Source organism: Corvus moneduloides, chromosome 10, assembly GCF_009650955.1.
Source record: "Corvus moneduloides isolate bCorMon1 chromosome 10, bCorMon1.pri, whole genome shotgun sequence".
NCBI classification, from domain to species: Eukaryota; Metazoa; Chordata; class Aves; order Passeriformes; family Corvidae; genus Corvus; species Corvus moneduloides.
Genome location: NC_045485.1, coordinates 6688567 through 6715695, shown reverse-complemented (window position 1 = coordinate 6715695; position 27129 = coordinate 6688567).

Here is a 27129-nt window from a genome sequence, read left to right as displayed (position 1 = left end):
CAGCCCCTCCTCAGCAGAGCCAGATAAACTGGGAGAGGACAAGGAGAGGGCGAAGGGGCATCCATCTACCCCAGAACACAATGGCCAAAGTCTCTCACCCTGCATTGCCCCTTGCTCCGTTGTCCCTTTTATGCCAAGATCACCTTTTAATTTCTTATTTTGATTTGTATGGCTTTGGTATTATCTAAACAATGTTGTTAAGTGATGTAGGATTCCTAATTTTCTCCTGATTCTTAAAACAAATAATAGGAAAATAACATGAGTCATTTTGGCACATATTTTACTTGCTAAATATAGTCAGGTACAAAACACAGTAACCTATTCAACAGCTTTCATCTTCTATGGAGCAAGGTGTTGATGAAAAGCCGTTTAGTAGCTTTGATAGCAGGAACACAAGAAGTTGCTCATTCTGACTCGTATTATGTAAATGGCAACAAGAGATGGGCAGACCTTTCAGCCTGGCTGGGACAGAAAGATTCTACTTGTGAAATCCTTAACAGGTTTGCAAGTCCTGAAAACCAGAAATGAGACATTAAAAGTAAAAATTGCTTGGGATACTGCTCAGATTTTTTTAGGAGCTTTTTTGCTGCTGCTGTTAAAACAGGAGAGGATGCTTAAAAGGGGAAGAGAGCTTTCCAAAACTGCAATGTTTTGTAACACTGAAGATGATTTATAAGATGGCTGATCATAAAATATATGTTTTGCTTTCAGATCCTAAAGACCAGGTGCCTGTGCTAAACTATGCCCTATATTAATTACAAACCAGCATTATGAATTTGAAATCTTCCCCTATAGACTATTGGCACCTTCCACAGATTTACAGGGCTAAGGAAAGAGCATTAATGCCTCACAAGGCAGGTAGATTTGAAAATATGGGGTTTTCAAGCACGTTTAAATCTAGGCACACTAAATGCTTCAATTCATGTAGTAGTCATCCCACGCAGACCAGAAACCTTCACTTTCAAACATAATTTATGAAAACCTCGTGTCTAACATAACATAGCCCAGCTGTTGTTAGTCAACAGCAAAATGTGCTTGCAAACACAGTACTTACAGCAAACACAGTATTTACCACTGGTAACTCAATGCTAAAATCCAGCTGTTCACTTAGAAGGAAAGGCGTTTTCTGAGGGGATTTTTCAACCTTTTGCAAGAAATAAGCACTTAACTCCGTGACCTTTTGCAATATTTTCCTACCCAGCTGCCAGAATTACTATTTTCTTTTGTCTTTTTCTGATACACCCTTTTATCCTATGACTTCTGATCTATTGAAATGATAAACTGTGTAAGAAGAAGAGAAGAATTAGCTACTTCCTCTAAATTTCATTGTGCTTTTTTCATGTTAAAAACTCATCATTTTCACAATTACCATCCTGGAACAATCAAAGATACAACTGAAATATCCTTTTTTTTGAGAGTACAAAAAGCTCTGAATGCCATAAAATTAAAAGTTCAGCTTGGCCTGTTCAATATCGAACTGAAATCTGCACTTGTTTTCAGTATTTCAATTTCAGAGTTTCAAACTGAAAGTAGAAAGGAACCTAAAATCCTTGACTGCCTAGCTCTGTCAGCCAGGGAGGAAACCCATTTTTGTATGAATAAACCCTGACAGGATGCTGGCTTGGCATCTCCCACTGAAAAGCACTGCAGCAGAAAGAGCCTACTTAATTCTATTAACTGGTTCTAATATGCCCTCATTTCAATTTCTAATTCAACTTCAAATTGGAATAATTGGATCCCATTACTGCTTCTGGGGTTCTTGGTAGATTAGAGAGCTGCTAACTATCATGAATCTCTCTCTCTCTGCCCCCTATATTGGCAGTTATATAACCAAGTGACCCCTTATTTTTCTATACCGTAGAATGCAAGAACAGATTGAGATGATTGTAAGTCTCAGTACAAAGGACTTTTCCTACAACCTTCCTCCTGACTGAAAGGACTGATATTACATGACAACGGTTTATCTGGACAGCTCAGCTGAGCCAAGCCTTTTACTCAGCTATCTAGAACATATTCCTCATCCCTGCCTTACCTCCATTTTGCCTTTTTGAATAAACTGTTAAGAAAAGGCAGAACACAGTAATTTTGTATCTTAAAAATGTCCTTTTTCCCAGAGGATACAGCTCCCAGCCCAGTTCAAGGCAGGAGGTGCTGCAGAGCAGCCTCCAGCCAGGCCCTGGAATGCCCCTGCATCCCTGTCCCTGCTCAGGCAGGTGCCCTGGGGGATGTCACCACCACCTTCAGAGCACAAAGCCACAGACTCCCAGCAGAAATCTGTCACAAGCCTCTACAAAGGTCACGCCTCTGGAGAGTTGTCTGTAACAAAGCAGAACAGCACTTGGAGCCACACATCCTGCAGCAATCCTTGCCTTGGTAGCTGAGCTGCACTTCACCTTCCAGGAAATAATCCTGATGGATTTTCCTACCTTCAGGAACAATGCACATCAGTACCAAAAAAAAGGCTGAATTAGTGACTTGAGGGACACTTTTCCTTTGAAGTGTCTCAAGGGAAAGACAGTCCATGTATCAAGAACACATTTGCTTACCAGAGGTGCCCGAAGAAGAGGCACTTCAGACTGCAACTCACACACACATCAATTATTTCAGTGGCTCTTTGAGTTCTGAACCTTTCCCATGCTCAGTTCCACAATCCCCCAGCTGCCACCCAGCATGGGTATTCCAAACAGCAGAACTAAGCAGCATACACATCAGGAATACCATGTATTACTTTCTTGTTGGGTCATATCAAGACTAATTTAATCCCTTTTCCTTCCTTTCCCCCCAAAAAAGAAATAATTCATGACTTGAAAAGGCACTTTTGGGAACAATCCTTTTTAACTTCATTAAATTTCTGTAGCCAGCAGTGCACTATGGCAGGCATGGATGTGCTGGGCCATATCCAAATCAAGTTAAGGTTAAAAAATAAACTGATTTATTATATATTAAACAAGCAACTAAAAGTACATGGAATTAGATGAAACTTTTATCATGTATCTTGAAAAAAAAACCAAACCGACAATTAGTCTTCTCACAGAGCAGCTGCTGGCAAAACCAAGCTCTTGGTAAGGAACTGTTTACTCTTTTCTAAAGATCAACAAGCATTATTGACAGAAGTATTTAAATATGATTCTTCTTTTTGTTTATTGGCAGTTATTTTCTGTAGAGCAATTAAGACAAAGCTTGATTGCGAGGAAAGCTTAATTTGCAAAGAGAAATGCATATTTCATGAAAGCTGATAAGGAGTTTCTAATTGTGGAAATTGCCTTACCTCCAAAAAAGGCTGTAATCTCTTCTTTTGGGGAGGAGAGCGAGATTTTTCTATACCCTAAATATCCACTCCTATTGAACTAATCAGTTGGTGATGCATGAAATTAGACTTCACCTGTCAGGGTGCCCTTGCAAAGGTCTTTTGGAACCTATTATTTAACAAACACTCCAGGATAATTCATCAGGGAGGTCACGGGACTGGACACAGAGCTAACTCACACCTAATGAACGAACACGTCTGGGTTTTTTGTAGCTCCATATTATTATAGGAGCAAATCACATTTTGAGGAACCTTCCATTGAATCTTTACTTTCATATGGCTTTAAAGAGACAGAAAACTAATTAAACAAAAGCTTTTCAAAAGTTCTCTTTTTTTTTCAAATTTGATATGCCTATATTACTAAGCAGTATTTGATATCTACAGTGATCAAATTACCAGTTACTACCATGAAATCCATGTGGGTAGAAACAAGTGACATTACAGCATCGTGTACTACTGAGCTTCCACACAGCTCCTGCCCCTGCTTCTCCTGAAACAGGAAAAAAGCTGGGAAACAGCCCTGATGGACAGAACCACAGAGCTCAGAGAAGAAAGGAATCAAGGTCACAATGTGCCAGTGAGCCAAGACTGCACCTGGTTGCCTGAAAATCCTGCACTGGGTAACTTCGTGGACTGAGACAGAAAAACAAAACTTAACAGTACTTTCTGTTTAAATGAGGAGTCTTCAGGCTTTCAGTAGGAAAGGTGGCTGTGTTTTTATTTGTAGGAAATAAAAAGGAAGTGGCCACCATAAATTTAATTGCAAACAACAAAACAGAATAGCTCAAGCATCTGATACAACAGATAAGTGATTAGCTAATGAACAGGTGTCTTTAAGCTGGATCACGGGAGTTTCTTGCTGGTGGACAGGTGATTTTGACAAGACATACACAGCCTTTGGTTGCAACACACCTTTAATTTTTCAGTGTGTTTTCTCCCTTTTCCATGCTTCTGTATAATCTGACACAAACTCTGTATAATTGTTTCTCTCTACTTCAAAGGGTTGTGTGTCTCCTATGACTGTAGCGGACATTTAAATGCCAAGGGAACAATCCAGCACAGAAAAAAACATGTATGTGTGTGTATATATATATGATCTCCACTTGTCCTTAATAAAAAATTAAGAACTCTACAAAAGCAAACACAACCATCTCAGAGCATCCACTTTCCTCCTAAAGCTTCTTACTTATTGAGTTAAATGCACAGTAAATTGATTTATAAACTAATCGAAGGGTAGCAGAGGAAGAGAGAAGATAAATAAGCCCTGACAGCTATTTTTACTTTTTTACCCAGGCAGTCCCTGTTTCTCTGCAATGACCAATCCATCCCAGCAAGGTGCTGCAGACTGCCTGAGCAGGAAGATGAACTTCAGTATCCATAACTGAACACGCAGCTTCATCACCAAGCAATCCCCCTTAATTCTGGTTACGCTCTTGTGTGCAAGCTGGAGCTCTCTGATCAGATGTGACACATCAGTAACAAGTGATCACCCACATTCCTACCGTAAGATTTGCTGGTCCCCATTAAACAGTGGCACATGTAAACTATGATCACAGCATTGTGCTGGAGTTACAGCTGTTTCTCAAGTGAAGCATTTCCTAGGAGACTTGTGGGATAGCCAAGTGTCAGCACTGACATGCCAGGTGAACCAGCACACAACTCTTAGGACCAGGAGCTAAGTTAACTCAGCTTGTTGCATTATTCCAGTTCTCCTGGGGGACTAACGGGATCAAAGAGTCAAGCCTGCAGACACTCTGCTACTCTGAGCTACTCTGTCAGGCATCTCTTTCTTCCCCCAGGAGAATGGCTCAGAAGGAATATTGCAGGCTGAGGCCCTGGCTGTGCCAGAGGGTCTTTCATGATGAAAGATTGCAGCTGACTGTGCAGATGGCCATTATCAGAGTCCAGTCAGATAACACTGCACTAGCTTACTCTCCTACTGCACTGACATGGTTCAACTTCTAGCAAAGCAGAATTTATTTAAAGGGAAAACTGAAAAAACTGGAGTGAGTTTGGAGCTGGCTGGATTCAGTCCAGCACAGACAGAATTCTGGACAGAAACGACAAAATCCCTTTGTGACAAAAGAGATTTGAAAACATTAGATAGACATTTTCATCAACAGAGCTTACTGCTTCCACCCAGCTCCAGATGTGCTAAAACATCCTGACAGCTGAAATGTGGACTTGAGGAAAACGCAATTTAAAAATGAAAACTACTTAGATCAATTTTTGTAATCTTTGAAAAACAAAAAATTTCATATGTTGAGGAAAGTTAAATGACTTTATTTCACTCAAGGCTAATAATACACATGCTGTCAATGATCACCAAAAAAGAAACCCTGAAGACATTTCAGAACCTAGCAGTGCAACAGAATCCTATAACTCCTACAAATCCTCATTTTTATTGACTCTTGCAGCAATATCTTTGACGTACAGCCCCAGAAAGGTGCACAGAAAGCTGAGTTTCCTTATACTGTGCAGCTTGAATTGGGAATTTTCTAAACTTACTGTATGTACCCACAGGGGCTACAAGAAAAACCAAGCCAATTGTCTGTTATTACGTGTCCCTCCACCTCCCTTTCACTCACAGACAAATGCCAGTGGTGGCAGAACCAAAGGCAAAGCAAAATCAAGACTAAATTATAATAGTAGAGAAGTTTTCATTTCAATGTTTCCTTCACAAACTAATCACATTGCAGACTTTTCATTTCTGGGAAAAGGAATGATGCTACATCATCTCCCTCTTAAAAGGCATTCCTGCGCAATTTATTCTCCAAGGTAAAAAAAAAATAAACCAAAAACCAAAAAAAACCACACCACCACAACAAGAAAAAGAAAAAAGCTTCAAGGAAAAAATAATCAGCCACATCATGCCCCTCACAAAGAATATTTCATTACATTTCAGTAAATTATGGCCTTGAGACCACTGAAGTAGTCATGAAATTATCAGGCTGTATTTATCCTCTCCATTTATGAAATGGAGGAAATGCTGCAGCACAGAAAGGCTTTTCTGCTCCAGGCTTTTTTACATTATTAACAAATAAGTGCTGGGTTTGTATTTGGAATTTGATAAAGATTACCAGTTTAATTTCACAGGTTTCCAGTGACACGTTCAAGGAAACTGTTTAACAGGGAGCTAAGCTGACATTTGGCTTGCAAAGCCTTTGAACTAGCAAGTACATTAATTCCACTGCAAACATCCTAAGCCCACAAAGGCTTATGCTATTGTTCCTGAATTATCCACAAGCTTTGAATTAGCACATGAGAGGCCTCCCAGAGGGTCACAGATCATTGATTCTGCCTAGACGAGTCTCGAGCATGCTGATCAATGAGAGACATAATTGGAAGGTCTCGAATAATTGGAAATTTCAAAGGACTGCTGCAACCTCTGCAAGCACAACTGGTACAGAACCATATAAAAATACCAGTCTGAAGGGACTTTAAAACAATGCTCTAGCTTCAGTTTCTAAAGACTGCCCATTCAGAAACATCCTTCTCCATCATTAGTAGCTGGCAATTCCACCCATAATTTTCTGAACAAAATTACTTCAGGTTATGAATATTTGGGATTTGAAAAGTCTCTTCTAACTTATACCGGAAGAGCACTGTCAAACTTCTGGGGGAGAAAACAGAAATAGCAAATATGCTTTAAGGATTTTTTTTTTTTTTTCTTTTTCACAAAACTGGCAAACTTCAAAGTAAAATCACATCCTTATAAATGAGATTACACATTTCATACAAGATTTACAGTACATCCTGGTCTTACTGAAGTATCAGAGTTCTAACAGTGATAATTTTCCCGGTTCCTGCTCTGCCAACAGAAGTTTATCTGAGCTTTGAGCTTGGATGACATCTGGGATATGTTGATGGTACCAGAGAAAGCACAGGACCTAAATTCCCCTATCATCACAGGCCATTACAAAAGTGCAAGAACACCAACACCACAGTGGGTTTGGTGGGAAAAAAAAGAGCTGCTGATGAGGTGTTACCTAATTTCCAGAACAAACTTCAAAGGTTCCACCAACATTGTGGAATGACCTACTATTCAATTTTGTTATGTCCCTACACTATTTCCACATGAAGAAGAAAAAAGCAAAGGTCCTGACTCTTCCATTTCTGGACTTTTTACTGCCTGTAATCTTGAAGGGAAGGATATCGTCTGTCAGTCCCACTTCTAAAATGCTGCTCTTCAGCATGTTTTTGGTTTTGTTGCTAAAGCCTCAATTCTTCCTCTAGAAGATCTGCTCATCATCTGCTTGAAAGCAGATCTTCATGTGAAGTAGGGATTAATTGCCAAGGAAAAGACTGCACACTTTAAGATGGCTCATTTCATGTTGAAGCAGTCTGACAAGAGCAAGAAAAAACTTCCAGCAGAGAGCTAAGCAGAAGTCAGACTAGCCACAGAATAACCAATCTCCAGTGCAGGTCTTATGATTTGTCACGCCGACAAATGAATATTTCATTCTGCCTGGGAGTGCCATCAGGAGCCAGAGTGCTCAAACGATACAAAACACTTCTGTCCTAAAAAACTTCCTGCCCAGGATCTTGGGGCTGGAAATCAGGCAGGCAGGAAGAGGCGTGTGAGGCACCTGAGGCAGCCACACCACGCAGTGGCAGCCCCAGCCTGGGCTCTGGGTGTGTTTTAAGTGTGGGAAGGAAAAACGCCTTTCTCCCTGCACTGGGAGGCAAAGGGTCTGGAGCAGGGAGGGGACACAGGAAGTCTGCAGGGACCTGAATTTGTTCACTTCTCTGATTTACACCTGAGCAAGCCGTGGGAAGGCTCTGCCACAGCTCTAACAGTGCAGAACATGGAGCTGGACACTGTCCAAAGGCTCCCACCTCCCTCCACGAGCACCCGGAAAGCTTGGATTCATGCTTTGGAATAAGAATGCTTTTACATGAGAATGCCAGAAAGGAGATTCAGCTCCCCACACAAATGAGAGCACAGGATGGAAATGCTGTGCACCACAGGGCAGCGGCTCAGGGCCCTCCATTAATAAAGCTTTCTCCAGGAGTCAATGGAGGGCAAACCATGCTCTGAGCTCTGAGACACACGAATGCTGTGTCCTCACTTCACATCCACCACAACTCGGGACTTTCTTCCCTCACTCGTATCAAAAAATGAACTGCATCCACAATATCACACATATCATATGTTATATTAGAGAGTATTAATCTACTTTGCAGCAAAATATATCTTTTCTTGATAAAATACAAGAAAGATTGCATCAGTTAAATATTATATTCCACCCCATTCTAGCAATAGGACTCCAAGAGAAAAACAGACAAGCACTTCTAATACCCTCAGAAAGAAGAAAAACAATTCATCTCCTGGAAAGTTCCTAAATACCGTGCTCAACTGAATTTTTTGCTGAACTATCCCCTCTGGAAATTGCATTTCAAAGAACTGAGAGGATACCTAAAACGAAGAGCTTAAAGTATAAATCTTGAAACTCAGCACTTCTCCATGTTTAACCATCAAAAATTCATACTAAAATATGAATCGGTCAATAATGCAAAGTAAGTCAGTTGTGTAACAGGAAGGAAAAGAGAACTGGAAACAAGGCCCAAAAAATCAAAGAAATGTAATATTTTTAATATGATTGTGAGGCATTTTAAAATATTGAAAGGTAGGTAAAAAAATAGCCCAGTTGTAATTAATCGTCTTTGAAACTATAAACATGTAATTTTTACACATTTCCTGACAAACCTTTTATTTAGCCATTGCTGTCATTTTGCAGCTTCTCTCTCTGATAACTTTTAATGCCCAGCATTTCACTGTGACAGCAGCTGTGAGTTTTCTCACTAAAAGTAAAGCTGTGTTAGTGGCCAAATACTGAAAAATGTGAAACGTTGAAATTTAACGACAGGGAAAAGACTTGTTCCAACCTAACAAAAAACTCAGAACTTGAAGTTTGTCAGAAACAGCAATTTGCTATTATTTGAAAGGAAAAAGTCGTAGGCGTTAAAAGGTTTAACAGTAGTTTAGTAAATTGCCAAGAAGTTGAGGGCAGAAGGTCATAAAGAACAAAAAAAGAATTATAAAATCGCCATTTGCAGGACAGCTCTAGGTTGTGAAAAATCACCAGCATCCTCTCTAAAATACTTTCTTCTGACCAGTGTCTTTTTTCCTCTGGCCTCTTATGGTACAATTTTTTAATCCTCTTTTGCTTATGTTCATTTTGTTTGGGCCATCTCACTTTGGGGTTTCCCAGTAAGCAAGAAGCTGTAAAAGCACACAGCGCCTCCATCCATCCATCCATCCATCCACCGCCCAGCACAGTTATATTTAAGCCAGCGTCTGAGAGAACAAACTGCACACCAGGCTTAACAGAACCAGAGCTTTGTGCTCAGCAGAATAACAAGAGACTCTTAGACCCAGGTGAGTTTCCAACCAGCTCTTTTTTCCCTTTGAGGATAACCAAGCTTTGGAGCAGGGGCCTAGAAGGGCTGTGGAGCCTCCTTCCTTGGGAGTTTCAAGACCCAACAGGACAAAGCCCTAAACAATCTGAACCCAGAGCTGAACCTGCTTTGAGCAGAGCCCTCATGGCCCTCTCCAACATGAATGATTCCGTGGTCACAGTTCAAGAAACAAACCTAAATTTGGGAGCAATTCTGCATGTTGAGAAGTTGGGAGTTCTTTGGAAGAACCTGACCTCCTTGAGGTCACCTCAGTGCACCAGAAATGCATGTCCAGCATCTGAGAGGACAGTTCAACATGCACTTATTGGTGACCCTTGCCCTCCCTCAGGGATGTGGAGCCACAGTTACCCATCCAACCTTCACATCAACATTTCCAGGTCAAAGCATTTAAAGAATTCTCCATCACAACAGCTCCATTTTTTTCCCCTAATTGATAAATTTCTTTTACCATTTGCAGTTTGTTCCAGCGACATATTCAATTCCTTTCATGGACTTAATACTAACATTCTAGAGAACCAGTTAAAACAGAAACAATAACTTAATTATTTTGCTTCAAATGTGGTGTGAAATATTTTAACCTCCTGGAAACATTCTAGAGCAAGCTTAGTTTTATACAAAATAATTTCCCACCCCCCTGAATACAGCAAGAAACTTAGTTTGCCTTTTTTTAAAAAAAACCCACCTTTTTTATGTATTGAAGAGCTCAATTAGAAATAATATTTTTTTTTAATTCTTGATAGAATAACTAAAAGTTAAATTCATTTACACTCATCTGCTCTATCACACTCAGAACACAGAGTCAATGGCTAAATAAGGGGATAGGGGTAGGAGAAAGAAATAAAAGAATGGACTTATTCCACGTAGATATACTATGACAAAGTTATGACAAAAAACCTAGTCTTGACTGAACATTGAGTATTTTTAAAGACTAATCCCTTCATTCCAGTCCCCAGCTGCAGCGCCTGTGCAAGCCACAGCCCAGGTCACAATGACAGCCACTGCTGTGTGACAGCACCTACCATGTGGCACCCTAAATCCAACAAATCCAAACCCTCAGGCCTCCTCTGCCAACAGTGAGCTGGGCCATTCAATACTGAAACCTGCTTAATAAATGAAATAATTCCTCTCCACCAAGGTCCATAGATGGGACCATAATACAGAAACCCAAGGTAATGTGAGGATAAAGGAGGGGGAACCACCTGGACTGCAACTCTCAAACACAGTAGTGTCAATTAATTGGGGAGAAAAAGTAGCCCACATAGCAACTCTCCATGAAATAAAAATTCTAGTAAGTGAAACAAGCATCTTGAACAGACTGCTGGAGGAAGGTAAGGGGAAAACACCCAAAAACGTGAAGTTGATACTCTCAGCTGATTAAACCCAATATCCCTGTTAGCCACTATCTCCCCCTCCACTTTCAAGAATTTTTGATCAAACATAATCAAGGAATAAGCAGCACTTGCATTCTGATATTTATTTCTGCAAATAAACTGTCTTCAGAGAACTTTTCAAGTCTTATCACAGCCCCCTCAAAATCAGCTTATATTCTGAGTAGACAGAGGGGTGAGATCAACCAGGATCAAGATTAGAAAAGCAAGATTCTGAGAAAAATGTCGTAAGAGACAGACTAGAGTTTGTATGACCTAAAAATACAAACGATCCTCAAGGATTTGTTCTGTGGAAAAACTTGTGAGTGCAAATGGTCCTGGGACTACCTATTACCAGAAGATATCCAATTCTAATGGACATTCACTAAAGCTTTCACTCCTAATGGAAAACATTGCCTTTGGGGGACAGGTTTTCATGACAATACTACTTCTTCAGAACTAAAACTCACCTCATTCTTACTTTAACAAAGCAATTTTACTTGTGCCTGGTTTTCTTTGGATGAAAAAGAATAAAAGGCTACTAAAATAGTCCAATCATGAGAACAGCACGGCACAGTAAGTGCTAATCAGGCTTACCCCAAGCCATGCAACATTCCACCTCTTCCCAACGCAAATATAAGTGCCCTGTATTGACCACCACAACTAAGTATTCACAGAGGTTATACATCTGATCAAGTTTTATGCAGCCCAAACTGATGTTTTAAAACAATAAATTACAATTTCACATTGCTTCTGCCTCTTGCATCTGATCCTAAGAAAACAAGCATTAAGGGGAAGCAGGATACAGTTCAAAGACATTAATTCAGGTGACAGAATCAATAGACAATATTTACTGGTCAGCAGAGTATCAGCCTGAGCTTTACGACTAAAATCAAAATTATTGACAACAGCAATTCAAATAACTTCACCCCTCCCAAGCATCAGTGGAACTTGCTCTCCTTTGGCATTAATTTCTTTAATGGGAGCTTTGGGAGTTCTCAAATCCAGATGGCTTATTTAGGTGTTTAATTTTAGGCACCTGCACTTGCTGTAATCTAGGCTTTGACAAAGATTTGTATGCATTTGCCCCAGTTCACTGAGTAGAGAGCAGGATACTTTGCAGCAAGTGTTTACAGGAAGAAGTTCCAATACTTACATTCTTATTTTAATTATGATGTCTAGCTCAACACACTCTGCCCATATAGATTTTATAGCTCTTGGTTTAAGAACACAAGTCCTAGAGTGGATTTAACACCAAGGAGCCTTCAGACTGCACTCAGACATCGCGGCCACACGGAGTTCCTGAGGCACAGGATTTCAGCAAATCCATCTCTGATGCAAAAGTCACCTTTAATTTTCCAGAGTCCCTAAGTGTATCTACTCCTTTATCTATATCCCTGAAATAAGATGGCTACTGCTCCTACTTTTTTTCCTCCCCTTCTCAGTTTGCTGGGTACTGACCTGGTCACAGCCCCTCCAGTTCAGGAAGGGGGATCCATGGCTCTATTGCAGATAACAGAGCATTCCCTCAGAAGCGTTCCTGTTCAGCTGCAGACACAATGTCACAAACTAGAAAGTTAAATCTCTACAATATTTCCTGAAAGAGACAAGGTTTATTCCACACATGTGTTTCTCGACAGAAGCTTTATGACACTGGTCTGTGTAGTGCCCCTCCACAGAAAAACAAATGCAGTACTTAAGACTAACCTAAAATACAATTTTCTTTTATTCCCAAATATATTTTTCTAGAATATTACCTATTTTCAGGTAGAACAGCATTTTCCTATTTTGTCTGTGAGATGGTTTTTAGCTACAGAAATCCACTCATAACAACTACAGGTAGGTGTTAACCAAAACTCTGCCATCAACCACAGCCTGGTGTCCTGCTACTTTCCCAGCCTTTACCCAGAGGGATTATCTAAGCAGCAGAATGATAAAATCATCCCACCACATCTCAAACCCAGCCTGCTGCAGGAGGCACAGCTCAGAAGGAACACTGCTTATGCAAACTTAGCTATCAAGACTTGTCAGGTACAGTACTTTGCTCATATCTGGCATTAATTCAGATATTAATTAATATCTTTGTCCTTTTTAAATGCAAATGGAAAGTCATGGGACTTTTGTCTGGATAATACAAACTATTCAAGAAATTGTGCTCCCCTGGTTTTATTAAAAGAGTGTTTTATACTCCAGATCAAAACCTCAACAGGTTACTGCGAATAAGCTGATCCCTGGCAAATTAACTTGCAATGAATGTGAGGTAAATTGACTCACCAAGAAACTGTGATGCCCTGGCTGTGAAGATTGACACAAGTCATGAATAAAGAAATCTTCATCTTGAAGAACTCATCGTATTCTTCAGATATTCTACAGCATTCTTTCCCTCCTAGCACATCCCTCTTCCCAGCACTTTCAGGTAACAGCGTCCTCCCCACCTTTCTCACCATTACAGAGACAGAGGTGAGTGTACTCATGTAAATACACACATATTTAGCTGGTTGGCTTTTGCCAAGAAGCTTTTTGTTTTAAGGTTTCAATCTATTTCAAGTTGTAAATGAATGCTAACTACACACTTTACAATATATTAGCCCCATTAAAACCTTAATGTATCAAGACACCCCTGGTTCATTAGCTTCATTGTTATCTATGTTCAAATGTTCACAGAGCACAACACTTCCTAGAGGAAGTGACAGAATATAACCTGAATTTTATATCCTTTACTATTTACCAGTGTAGATTTAAGCTAAATATCATTTGGACCAACAAAATCTGTTTTGTGCTATGGAGGAAGTCTTGCTCTGTATTGACGGGTCAGGTAGATCCTCATAAAACTAAGCTAACCAGAAATACATAATTTTCCAGGATCAGGCTGTTAATTCCCTTGGGGGACAGCAGCAGTGCTATAGTTGAACACTTGGCCTACAGGAGTCCTCACAGTGCTTCACAAACCTTATTTTCTGGCCTCAGAAATGGTTACAGACCCTCTCAGACTGTTAACAGCCATGAAGCCCAGCTGATAGCTGCGTTCTGGGGACTGTGGTGTCCTTCATTGCTGCTGCAGAGCCATCTCACCCCAGGCAAAGAGGAAACCCCAGGCTCACCGAGCTGGAGTTTGAGCTGAGTGCTGCCTTTCAGCTGCAAACGCACCTGCTCTGACCACCACTCCTGAAACCAGTGATTTCCCCTTGCAAAAGGGAGTCCAGATCTGTCTAAAATCTGCCAGACTCTACTCTCAGTAAAGGATACCACCAAAAACAAAGCAACAAAATCTTCCTTATTTTTGGTAAGAAATATCTATGATGGGGATATTCCGCTGCCTTCAGGAGTTTCATATCCTCACCGCCACCTTAACTTTCCTTAGGCAATTCCAGCCACCATTCTGGGGGTGGGCCATACTCCACTGCTGCTCCTGAGGTTTCATATTTCTCCACTAGAGGTTGTACAGTGAGATGTACATGGACACAGTGAAAAATAAAACAGGGTTATAGCTGTTCTTCCAGTGAGGACACATGGGTGAGACTGGGAATCCTGGGTCCTGGGCTCAGTGAAGTGAATTGGCCAGTAATCAGATAAATGCAGGAAGAACATCTGTGATTTATGTATGAAACAAAGTAACAAAAGTGTCACTTCCAACAACAACAAAAGACTAAGGAGTATTACAAGTACCAGAGTAACAGTCTAAGTGCCCAACACTCCCATCCCCAGCTCAGTCTTCAAAGTTCTCAAAAGCTGCTTTGGATGCTCAGCCAGCCTAGAAAGCAACCCAGAAACTCCTGGTTTAAACCAGGACACGCATTCCTGCTGGAGGAAGTAACAGAGCCTGGATTTCTATTCTCAAGTTTTAACCATGAAAAAATAGTTATTCATCAGGACACAGCACCACACCGTTGCTGCTACTTCTGCTCATGATTTGCAAGCGTTTTCCTATTGTTAAATTACACTATTTGCAGTGTGCCAAATGTGCACACATGGCACTGCAGAATTTCCAGCAGCTTGGAACAGGCTGCACAATTACGACATGAAAGGCTGATTATGTTTTACTGCAACTGCTCTTTCTAGCAAATGCCTCAGCAAACTGCAGTGGTGCAATTACAATATGCTGATGATCAAGTCTTTCACACCATCCCAACGTTCTAGGAAGTTTCACCTGTTGTTATTTATTCTGTTAGGAAATATGTCAGCAATATAAATATTTAACCTTCTTTTGTCACTTCAATATCAAATTAAGTGTTCAACCCAAAAAGAATACTAGCCTGTACATCTTTCCCTTTTTCTCACTCTTCAGCTTTATCAGCCCAGACCAAATACAGTGATGGGAGTTCCCAAAAGCATTTTCTCTTTCAAAACCATCAAACCAGCTCAGCCAATAAAACTGTTACTGTGGTTTCACTAACCACTGTTACAAATTTGATCGTGTCAGTTTTCAAAGTAAATGGCAAGGTGCAACTAACGCAATGTTTTGCATCCAAGTCAGTTTAGCAAATGAAATACACTTGCTACTGGTAGTATTTTTATACATGAGAACATGGAGACATAGAATAAATTAAGTCATAAAGAACCCTTCAAGGCCATCTGCTGCAGCCACCTCCTCAAATCAGGGCCAAATCTGAAGCTAAATACACTTGCTCAGGGCCTTATACACCCTGTTTTGATTATCTGCAAGGATGGAGATTCTACACTCTCTCTTTTCCCTCATTACTCCTATAGGGAGAGAGGGAATCTCAAGGATCTCAATGTGCATCCCCCCTTACGCTTTCCTCTCCAATTTTATATTTGATTTAGACAAAACAAACACATTTTTGGGTATTACATTTGGGTATTTGGCCTAGAGCCACACGTTAAAAATGCAAATGTATGAAACTGCTTCCAAAAGATATTTTATTTTCAGAAGCAGTTTACATTCACTGAGCCGATGTACCGAGATGGCTGGAAAGCAGGTAGAGGCACAATTCTGCCTACAACTTCACTATGCCTGATCATCTTCCAACAGTGAAAACCCTGCGTTGTGGTTGTGGAAGGACAAGAGTGAGGTTCTCTCTAGGAGGCTCCGGCATCTTCTCATCTCTCAGCTCCATGAAGTGGAACATTTCCTCCCAGTGATGGATGTGTGGAGGAAAGTTACCCACGGGGTTACAGATGAAGTATGCAGTAAATATCTGGGATTTTAAAACCCTAAAACAGATTTTAAACCCCCAGTAAATCCAGACACAGCACTTTATTTTGATGTTATTGACTCCAGAAGCTTGGGAACAGAATTTTGAAAACAAAAAAAAGCACCTACTGTGATTAAGATACGCCTGTATCAGGTAGCAATCCTTATTCCTACCACGTCCCAGAGCTTGATTTTATTACACCCGCTAATTCAATTGCATTAAAATTTATTTTTTAAAAAAATCTATAAAGTAGTTATTTACAGATGATATACCAGTTTGAGATGCAGAAATTGCACCTTTTTCTGAAGGATACCAAAGCAAAAAAAAAAAAATTCCAAGCAAATAACAAGAGAACTGCTCTGGTTTTCATTTCCTTCTTTCTCTTCTCAAAGGTTTTCCAAGCATGCATCCCCCTTCCTACCCATCTAGACTTCATAGCCAACTCTTATCAGACCTGTGAAGAAATCTGGGTTTTACTCTCTGCTCCACTACAAACACCCTCTGTCCTTGAGGATGTGAAGATACATCCTTCATGGCAAAGCTCCAAGTACCCACCTGACCCTGCCACATCCCTTAACAGCATCTTATTCAAAGGGCTTCATTTTTTTCCAGTGTCCTGCCTCTTCTTCCCACTGTGTGAGCTCACAAAATCTGAATCATGTAGATGAGGTCAGTTTATGCTGCTCTACATTTTGAATTTACAATGTCACTCAGATCCTTTTGCTGACTCGGAGATGAAGGACAAGATAATTGGATCGGGACTGGTTGGACCAAGGAAGGTCAGAATCAAGTTCTAATTTTACTTTATGTCTATTAATGTATCAGCAAACACTAAGATTAGATGCCAATTCAAATGCTCATTTTTAAAAAACAGATGGCAAACCAATCAGAATCCTTAAGATTTTTAATTCTGAGATGAACATTGTCCCGTTTTACTTTTCAAAACAACCTAGCTCAGCTTAAACAAAACTAAAAATGTATATATACATTATAACCAGGTTACAGATTGAATGATCACAGCTGAAGTTTTATATTCAACCACAAACACTCAAAACTTTTTTAACCTCTCTTCCATAAATAAAATTCCAGGATCTGCATCACAATTCCACCACAATGAAACTTTTAGTAACTACATGCAAAGCCAGTGGCTTCCTTCATTACACCTCAGTTTGCAATAAATCAAAAAACAAATTGCAAAAATAAATTTGTAAGTATTTCTCAGTAAAACAGCAACAGCAAGCACCACCTAAAATTAACTTGTAAAGCCATCATTCCATTCAAATTTATGAAATAAAATTACTTGAATTCCTCACATGCATAATTTTAGATTTAAAAAGGCAATAATCCATTTCCTTCTGTCTTGTCACCACCAGAACCAGATGAATGTTTTCAGATGTTAATAGAGGATTATATTGGAAATGTTATTTTCTTTTTCACACAAAGAATTATTTATAAAATTCTAATTAATAGAGGATAAACCCCCCAAACTGTAAAAATACTTAAATCGTCCTTCAACTAATGTTTAGATGTAGCCTGGTATGATAATAAATCACTAAAATCTCAGCTGATGCAATTTCTAGTTTGAAAAAACCTTGGAACATAAGTGAATCACCTTCATTACACAGTTGTACCAGGATTTCATACATTTGGAGCTCATTTATTGCAAAGAATGAGGTTCTTCAAAGTCAGTCTTCCACAAGTCATCATTTCTATACATTATATACTCCCTCATGTCAGGAACAACCATCCATGACATATTTATCTGAATTATTTGGAGCCATTATGAGAAGAATTCCTGTTACACCTGCTTAGAAATACTTTTCCAGGCCATATGCTCTCAAAATAGCCTCTTCTGTGTCGAGACAAGTACAGCATAATGATTCAGGAGAAAAGTGAAACAAAGTCTACTTGAAATTTGTTGTGCAAATGTCCTCAGACCACCAGAATCTCATTATGTTTGGATACATTAATTCATATAAGTTTTGTATTTGTGCAACAGTGGCCAGAAGAGTCTCTTCTGACCCAAGTTGTTAGAAATTTAGAAAACTTAACATTGCAGAGAAATTTAAGAAAATTTATATCAATGTTTTCCTTCACGTAATTTCATACAGGAAGTATACATTGTTCCTGCTCACACATCCACAAGAAACAACAGCAAGTCAAAACAATCATCCATGACTCCTAAATCCCAAAGACTGTGCTTAGTTTGGCTACGAAAATACCACACAGAACATCATCTTCAAACATTTCATTTGGGCAGAATGTGGAGATGCAGACAGCAAAGAAAACAAACAAAAACCCCCAAACCAAACACACACAACTTCAACAAAAGGTTTTATGAAGCTGTTGATTATCAGGGTTTGTCATATTAACATTTCTCCAGCCTTTGAAAATGAAGAAAATGACAGATTACACAATTCTTCAAGTGCAAAGGGTGATGTCTAACATAGATCATTTTCCCTTTTGTTTAAATTGGTTCTGGAATCACTCAGAGCTGGAAACAGGGAGGTAACATCTGTAGCACTGATTCAAACTTCCCAAAAATTCAAATATCAGGCATTCATTGGATTGTTTGTTAGTGGTTTCTTTTATCATTACTGCAGTGATTTAGATCTTGGCTTTTACCAAGTAAACAAGAGCAAGTCATATTTGCTTGTCAACTCTGTCAAGTGCTCCCCCAATGAGAAATGTTGGATTAACACTCACAGGGTCAGTTTACTTGCCTCTAAACTTTCATTTTAGAAGAAAAGCCAGATTTCTACTTATTAAAATTCATTTCAGCTTTGTAATAAATGCAGTTTATTTGCCCTTGCAGACTAAAAATTATCTGAGGGGGTTTTGCAATCAAGATGATAAATGCACACACAGAAGGTGGCAATATTTGCAGCTGTATCTTTGTGGCTGCTGAGCGCGAGGCAGATGTTGGAGAGCAGAAGTTTGAGGTAGCACAGACTCTTCCAGCCAACGTGAAATCAGAGAGGATTCCTGATATCCAGGGAGCAGAGGACCATTTCCATGGCTATCTGCACCTCTATCCCACAACCCAAGAGATCCCACCCCTGGATTTGGGCCAAACTGACTTGGCACAGAAGAGAAATTATCAGGTTTTTTCCCCACTCCTGGGTGTGAGAAATCACATAATATGAAAGCAAAAGTGAGAAATCATATGATTATCTTTTTTAGCACTCCTGTAACTTTATGTTACCACTTCATCTTGTTTATCTAGTACTCCTCTATAAGAAATCTCACTGAAAACACTGTCAGTAATTCTGTGGAGAGAGAGAGGGGTCTGCCACCTCACTGCCCATTTTTAGCTTCCTTAAGGCCAAGAATTATTTTAGCAGTTTAAAGAGAAAGATGAGATTCAGGGTGAAAGAAGCAGAGCTTGGTTTAATCCATGCCTAATGCTCTGTGTGGTGTTTTTCAGAACTTTAAAAGATGCAAGGTCTAAAAGACTTCTCTAAGAAAACAAGAAATTTACCTTCCTAGAACTAAAAGTATTGACTTCTGGATGAAGAAGTGTAAAGGGGTTTAAAATGATGGTATTTTGTGGTTCAAAAATACCCACTGCTGGATTATCCAGAAGCTGAACACTTACACACCCAAGCAGTCAGTTAACTGCTGCATTATATCCCCTGTATGCTCTTATTTATTATATCTAACCATCACCTACATTTTTACTGTTCCAGAACACAAACTCAGTTCTGAAGAGCTTTGGCACACCGGGAATAACAGATGTGTAGCTTTCAGGCTTGATGGCACTATTACCGTAAGAGATGGGTATATCAGCTAATTGTCCCACTGAGGCTGGCAGGGACGGAGTTAAGTGTCCTCCTTGCTGGTCAGCCTCAGTGCTGTGTTTCTGATTTGTGACTGAACCAGCCTAAAAACACAGCACAGTTTTGGCTGTTGCTGAGCAGTCCTTGCACAACATCAAGGTTTTTTTTCCCTTTTTCCCCACTCTGCCCTCACAGCAAGCAGGGGTGGGCAGGAGGCAGGGAGGGCACAAAGCCAGGACAGGGAACCTGGCCATCCTGATTATAAAATTCAAGCTACTAATTTAACTCTATCTGATGCCCCTGTGCCTTGCACAAGACAAACACACCCGTGGAAAATGTTCCAGTCAAACCAGGGCTCCACACCTGTGTCACACCTTCAGGCCAACAGGTCTGGGTGGCCAGACTGAGTTACACGTTCCCTCCCACCCACCCACAGGTGCTGCTGCCAGCATGGAAAAGGGAGAATTTCCCCAGGGGAGCAGTTTCTGGGTGGCTGCCTGCTAAAGAACAGTGACACAGTTACCACAGCAGTGACAAAAGGCATGAAAATAAAGACAGCAGCTTCAAGTCTTTCAGGGCAGTTCTCAACACTGGTACAGTCTCACTTTCCAGAAAGGTTTAAAAGAAAAAAAGGGGGATTAAAAAATTCTCAGAAGACAGTCTATTCTTCTGCAACCCTGAACTTTCTTCTTAAAGACAGGGGCAGGAAGAAACATTTTTCTCCCCCAATATCTCACAAGTACTGTATCTTTATCACATATTTTTTCTTTCCCTTTTTTTGCAGTGCGAGTGAAGTCCTTGCCGAGGTATAATCTCCAAGGGAAAAACATCATTATAATTTACAGAAAGAACTAAAAAAAACCCTAAACCCATATATACTAACCATGTAAATTCTGAATCTGCTAAGTACTTCAAACACTTTTTCTACCACTAGGGCTTTCACGGTACATTTTCATAATTCTCCATTTTAAAGAAATAATGAAATATTTGTTTTAGAAAGTGCAGCGCAGCAAAATTTAGTTCCAACTCCCTAATTTTGCCTGTGTGTCCCCTCAGTGAGGCCAAGGCCTGTCACTGTGCTTGGCTCCCAGTTCCCTTTCTCGTGGGGAGCTGCTGCCAGACAAAGTCCTTGCAACCAGGGAGCAAAAACTCCTCTTTCTCTGGAGAATCAGCCTGGACAGAAGACTCACAGCACAGTAAAGCTACAACTTCCAAAAATCCCTGGCCCTAGAAGCCAGGTCAGCTCCTCTGAGGCTTTAGAGGCTCTGATACCACTGAAGTCTAAGCCCAAGCCACTAAAAGAGATTATCTGTTTAAATGGTGCATATACAACCTGACAAGGCCATTAAACCAGGAGGAGGCTTTAACTTATTTTGCATTAGCTCAGAAAGCATTTAATTCCTGAACCCCAGAATTTTTTTTGCATTAAAAAGAGAATCAGACTAAACCAAAAATTATTACCAATATATCAAGGTTATATGAACATAAATTTCCTCCCCGTCATCGTGGATTTGGAGGTCAGCCGTTGGTATCCACCCATTCCTGACTCACTTCAAAGAGAATTTAGGAAGGCTTGATTTATTCCCAGACCTCACAAAGTGGAGGAGGAACTGCCCGACCTTAGATGGCCAGAATGTGATTAGGTATATTTGCTTTTCCCTTTCCACAGACTAATTGCCTAAAGGAGAAGACAAGGAACAGAGGAGAGGAATATTATCTTTAATGCAGAGTCCTCTGTCTGTGAAAGAGACACCTTTGAGGTGTCTAAAGAAAATGGCAAGCAAACCAAGGACAGACTCAGGACATGTTAATGAGGGAGAATGAATGAAACATTAATACACTGTGAAACAATTTTTAAGTATATGCAGGAATCTGGAGCCTATTATTCTGTCTGGTAATAGCATTAGTCCCTGATCCGAACCATCCCTGCAGCAGAAATTATTACTACAACCAGTAAATAATCAGACACATAAGGACCTTGACTCAAAAATATCAAGGCACTTGGAAAAAGAGCACATATGAAACCAGGGAAAGGGGGAAACCAAGACAAAACCAATAGGAAAACCAAGCTAAGTTTCATGTCCTTATTTTTAATTCTAAGACAAACCAGTACATCTTGACCAACCACCACTCATCTAACAACAGTCAAAACACATAGCTGTTAGGACCTAGCTACTTATTTTTAGTGGATCCTAAAGAAAATATTTCAATATGTCTTTCAGTGTTTTCCTGGAAGACAATCTTCAGGAGTATGATTGCACCAAGTCAGTGCAACACTGGTTTTCAGGTTAAAATAATACTCACAGACAGTACCAAAAAAAAAAAAAAAAAAAAAAAAAAAAAAAGACTCCCAGTGCACAGTAAAGACAAAAAAACAATAAAAGTGGAACACATGTTGCCTCCTATATTGCCTCCTGTAGTGTCAAGACAGGTTAATTTTAGAAGGCATTCCAGTTAAACAGGATAAATGATTTAAAAATCCAGTTTGATCCCAGTAATTATATAGGAGGAATATTTTGCATTTGAGAATTAGTTTGTAACTGCAGTGATAATTAGACCCTTCATTATCCTTTTACAGATAATTTTGAAGGCAAGGTGCTTTGAACACGTTCTGACCAAGACTGTGCTCTTTAATAAGCTGTTGAAGATGAAAACTGTAACACAGGAGAACTACCAAATAAATTTTCCTCCAAATGTCCAATTAAGAAAGAAATGTAAATATGAGTAATGTGGTCATTAAAACCACAAAATGAAAATACAGTGCAGTTATCCCTGCAATGTGCAACTGGAACACAGGGATCTCTCACCTGAGAGCTCGAACATGACAGCAAACATCATCATTTACTGACCTCTGAAGCCTAAACAGAAGACTTGTGGCCCCTTTAGTAAGTGAAAGCGTCTCATTCTCATTCCTCTTTTTCTAAATTATCTGTCACCTCACAACAAACTTGTATATTTTCCGAAGCAGCTGATAGATATTCTGAGACTTCAACCAGAGAACATTGCAGGTATGCAAATCCCAAGGGCATTTTTCTCTGTTCTGAGAAATGAACACATATTTTTCAATTCTTATTGGAGATGTGAAAAACAAACAGTCTACAAACAACAGCAATAAGCCCACAGTCTCTTGAATTAATATCAAGGTTCTTTTTTTAGTTATTAAATTTTGATTTGTGTGTGAGGAAAAAGACATCCTTAATTTACATGTCTGTATTTGTCTGGGCAGCTGTTAACTGCACAAGAGTGCTGCTCCCTTACAGAGGGAACACCAATCCTGTTCTCACATTCACATGAAATTTGTTACAAATACTGGAGTTCTTTAAACAGTGCCTTCAAAATAGTTTTGATTAAATTTCTCCAGAGACCAGAACAGGATTACAGACTACTTCACAACTCATTTATCTGTCATTTAAACAGATCTACACTGAAATAGGTTCTGACACAATACAAATGGACAAAAACCACATAATTTGAACAGTATTTCTAGCAAAACATTTATTTAGTGTTTTCCCTGTTCCTTCGGGTGCTTTTTATTGATCAGATGAACTATTTTAACTGCTATGGCTGAAGCAGCTGGATGAAGGGTGAAATGGGAAACATGCTACATGAATAAAGTTCTGGGTTAGACATGCACCACCCCCATCTCAACATCAGCTGTGAAAATAAAGATGCTCAACATCACTGCTATGAAATCATGCAATGACTGAAATGATATGACATAACCCAGAGACATGGGAGGAGAAGTAGGAGAGAGGGGATACTACAAAACATTTTCATCTTATAATACAACTAGGAAATCAATTCAAATCTGGTTTTGTCATTTTTTTTTAATATGCTGTTTAATGCTCCTCTTTGAAAATAGGTTTATATACAGTGCAGAAAATATTTCTGAGTAGTTTCCTGCCTTTCAGCAGATCTGCCATACTTTCAAGCACAAGGATCTTTCAGTGGCAACAGGCATGCAAAGACAAAATGTAAAAAAAAAAAAAGGCAGACAAGCACGTGTGCCCTTGCCTGATGGAGGAGGCTGCAGATTGCACACCACAACAGACAGCCTGAGTTTCAAAGCAGAAGGTGACTTTTTTTGGCAATTATTCAAAAGAATTACATCCTATCGAGGGACTTAATCACTTCTCTAAATATTACTGGAACCTCCTTCACCTTACACATTAGTCACAAGTGCAGAAATTCATCTGATATCTTGACAGAGTAAAGGGCTTGAAGAGCAGGCAGCTAGAGGCAGACAGGCTGAGAGAGTCAGCCTTGAAAAAGTTCCAAGTGTGTGCAGATATTACAGAAGAACAGGGAGCAATTAGGCTGAACTACCCACTCCAAGGGTGTTAATAATATTGGATAAGTAGTCTGAACACAAAAGTGACAAAACCTACATCTCCTTTATGCTGTGAGGCCACACACAGCTTTTCCAAGAAGGGAGAAAAGAAGCTGTTGCCAAATTAGAGCAGCCCTAAGCTCACTGCTGCAAGCACTCCCCAGGCTGCCAGCTCTGGCTCTGCTCCTCAGCACTAACGCCCCACCACAGGCTGGCTGCCAGCCCATCCTCACACTCTCTAAGAGAAAATTCGGTGGGAAAACATCATATGACATTTTCCTAAAGTAAATTCCTAATGAACAAGTCCTTATTGCAGCTTTAGCAAAGAAATCAAAACTCTGTACAAAAGCCTAATTCTAAGACCTGCTTCAGCAGCTTGCAACTTGTTTCAATACCTGCTCACCTTGCTAAACTGTCACTGTGGATTCTGACATGAAAGAGCTGCCAAATGGGGGAAATACCCATCCAAAGTGGAAACTGAAATCTTACAGAAAAAGTACTAAGTAGGATTGGACTTGGCTGTTGACTTTGCAGAAATGTGTCCCCAGCAGAACTGTTCCCCAAGCCTTCAAAACAAGGTATTTTGTCAAAATATTGCAACATATGCTTAGGCACTTTCAATAGGGCAGGATGGGGATAATTGTGGTGAGCAGATAGAAGCGACAGATTAAATCAGTTAGTTTTCAATTGATTTACAATGGCACAAGGCTTCATCTTAACCATAGTTCTTAACAGGCCCCTAGTTACTAGAAATGGCTAGGAACCAAAGCATCAGAAATCTTCAGAGTCTTCCAAATTCTGAGATTCTAGTCAAAGCAAATGGTGAAAAATCATGAAAACTTAAAACAAAAAAAAACTAAAAAAACCAAACAACAACAACAAACAACCCCTTACCACCCAAAACATAAGAACTGAAATCTGTTCCTTTCCATGTCCTCCTGTTCTCTCTGCCAGGAGATTGCTGCAGAGCTGCCTGTCCCACTTGTCTCCAGAAGCTACTGCAGAGCCCCCACGTTTCTCCTGGCACACAGAGAGAAGCTTTTCAGATGCTCACCACATACTGCCAGGGACCACCTGACCACAAATACTTCAAAATACTCATTTTTATCAGCTCATATTCTTTAGCAAAATCTAATTTTCTTGAGAATTAGCTAATCTCAGTTAAATGAGCTGTTGATGGATAATCAAAGCCAACAATAATTTTAAAAGCTATAAGAGAAGAAAAAATAGAAATAAGTCTGATAATGAAACAGTTACAGGCAGTTTGATGTAGCATTTTTGTTCCTTTTACAAAGAGAGACTGCAAGTAATAAAACCAAGCAGATGTTTTCATTAGTGGATATTCTATTTTGCCTGGAATTATAAATATATATACATATATATTATTCTTGTTAAATATGTCAAGCATTTAAGCTGTTTTACTAGGAACTATTCACTGTTACATTTGGCACAACTGCTGTGATGTGCCTGTACTACAGCAGAAGTGAAAACAGTGTCTGAGGTCTGTCCCAGGGATCTCTCTGAGGAGGAAGGAGGCAATGGACGTGCTCAGGATTGAGCATCTCATGGGCTTCTGGAAGCTAACAGGACTAATGGCTCAGGAGGTGTTTAAAGGATGACACCTTTGAAGTTCAGGGATTATCCTCAGGAGGAAAGGGAGGAGTTGAGTGAGCTGTTCCTCAGCAAACTCCTCCACAGTGTTTGAGACAAAGCACAGTACCATTAGCAACACTTCTTCCAATTTCCTTCAACAGATTATGGATCAAATCTTCTATATAATCTCTCACAAGACTAACTGACGTTCTTTGAAGAATAAATTGAACCCTAAATTATTTCAGTTTATGAACAGCTCCACAAATACAGACATGCTATATTCCACAGGATTGAAGCTGGCAAATGAACATTTGCAAAAAGGTGCTCCAAAAAAATCTGAATAGCAGGTTTATTTTTTCAGCTGTATTTCACAGATCTCTCAGAAGTAATTCTGCAGAGCAGTAGCAACATCATAGATGAGTAGAATGTCAGCTGAAAGCCACAGTATGAGTTACTTTTCAGTGAAAAGAGCTAAATAGTGCTAGTAATAATATTTAATACTTACTTATTTAGGTTTCAACTATTTATTTACATCACTACATTCCACTGGTACCTGAACATTCCCTTCATAAGCAAGGCATCTTTATTACCAACTTTAATCCACATGCACAAAAAATTGGGTATTTGTCTGATGCCAGTAGAATAGAACTGATGTTTCCTTTGCACTACAGGAAAGGATGTGTCCTTTGCACAGGACATATGCTCCAGTTACCCCAGGACTTCAACCACAGCAGGAGCAAGCCCCGAGTGCTCCTCAGCTCTGCTGTTCTCCCTGTTCCATCTATCAAATCCAAGCCAGGAAGGCTCCTTATAAAACAAAGGGCTGTCCAGGATTGGGTCTGTTGTAGTTGTTACAGTCAAAGGAAACAACCTCGAAATGACAATTTGTTTTTAAGGCAGTTCTGCAGGTCAGCTTTGCTTGTTCCTAATCAAAAAGAGGATTGTGAGGGGGAAAAAATGGATAGAACCAAATATGTATCAACAGACAAATTTACCTCAATTTGAAAAATGCACTTTGAAAGAGAAATACTTCAGATTTCTCATTGCGTAGTATTTAAGTGTTATTTGTATGAATCCATGAAGAACTTGAAAAAAGCCTGCTGTTATATTCTCAAAAAGATACAAGTTATTATGAATCAGAAGGGACTGAATGCATAAGAAAAGTATTTTTAAATGT